Raw genomic sequence first — 1,662 nt, 5'->3', positions numbered from 1 at the left:
TTTCCTTGCTCCATCATGGAGTCCCACACACGGGAGAACAGTCCTCCACAAACTTCTCCAGTGTGAGTCCTTCTTCACAAACTGCTTCAGCATGTTTGGTAGGGGACAGCCTACTTCACCACTGTCTTCATCACAGGCTGCAAGGGAATCTCAGCTCCAGCACATGAAGCATCTCCTTCCCCTGCTTCTTCACTGTCCTCAGTGCCTCTGACGTTTTCTCACTCCTCTCTCATGCTGTTACCCTTTCTTAAATACATTATCAGAGGGGCACTGTGATAACAGCTAAACACTACTGATGTTTAGGTCCGCTTTGGCCATTGGTAGGTACAACTTGGAGCCAACTAGAACTGCCTCAGCTGGACAGGAGGGAGGCTTTTGGCAGTTTCTCACAGAAGCAACTTCCTGCTACCAAATCTTTGCCACACAAACCCAGTACAATTCACTATCGCACTACGAAGTTTGTCTCTCTCTTCTTACATTCCTGTAGGCTAGAAACATCTCCTTTTCTGGTCAGCTTATTTCACACATGAAAGGCTTTTTATGTCTCATTGGAAGTTTCATTATCCAATGCATGCAATAGAAATAACAGTACCTCAGTTAGCACTTCTTTTCAATCTCCAGTTTCATAGTCTGAAATCTCCCTTTTCACTCCAAGTACTGTAGGAGTTTTTCTTTCCCAGTCTGACCTTATTTTGCCTAGCCCCTATTCTCTCAAAGACTCCATATTCTGTCTTCTGGTATGAAAACATTTTTGAGTGATCATAACAAGTTTTACCAAGAGGTAAACCTTTTGGAGCATTTTGGGATTATTTCATAAACTTTTGTCTGCATCTTCCATTTCTTGACTAAAGTTTCTTACTCCCCAAGTACAGAATGGGCATTTATACATAAACCAAAGGTTCTCTAAATGAGCCAAATGGAAAGCTTTCTCCTGTAAAAGCAATGTGAAGGTGAGAATAAAATCTGGACAGTTCTTCCTTACCTTGTGTTGAGGAGTCACTTCATACATATAGAGGTCTTCTGACCTCACACAAGTGGAATTCCTTTGTAAATCACCAACAGAGGCTCAGTCTTGCACCATGTTGATGTTGCACTCAGATGTGTGGCTGCCACACAGGCAAACACATTAATGTGCATACAGTGTGCAGGCCTTTAACCAGGTCAGCTCTTTTATTCATTGCAAGAGGGCATTAGTAATGCAAAAACCTGTGACTGTTTTGAAAGATGCCACATGGAATTATCAATGTAGAAAGTTGTCTAGGGGAGCTCTATCATAGAGCAATCCAAGAGAAGACGCTTCACAAAGGCTTTAAAACATCTTTACCTTTCTAAGACTGGTCAAATTTTTTTACTCAAACATATAGGTTCATTATTTTTTCTTCACCCTCTGCATCTTCCAGTAAGGACTGCCTGTAATCAGCAGCCTGGCTTCTGCAGGATGTATATGCCCTACTCCCCCACTCTCCCAGTACAAAGGTCTTATTATGCACTTAATTTAAAACCTGGCCTTGTGGCCCCTGCCCTCTTGCTGGCCTCATGACTTACTGCTCCTTCTGGCTGCAAGACTTATGGCCCCTCACAGCTTTCCTAGTGTGAAATGAAATACGGCAGCAGTCCCATCTGCTCTGTGCAGGAGAAAGTCAACAAGGCATTTAGTAGTTG

Source organism: Corvus brachyrhynchos, unplaced genomic scaffold (genome assembly GCF_000691975.1).
Source record: "Corvus brachyrhynchos isolate BGI_N302 unplaced genomic scaffold, ASM69197v1 scaffold467, whole genome shotgun sequence".
In the NCBI taxonomy this organism is placed as follows: domain Eukaryota; kingdom Metazoa; phylum Chordata; class Aves; order Passeriformes; family Corvidae; genus Corvus; species Corvus brachyrhynchos.
The sequence above is the reverse complement of the archived record's forward strand: the minus strand, read 5'-3'. Positions refer to the sequence as shown.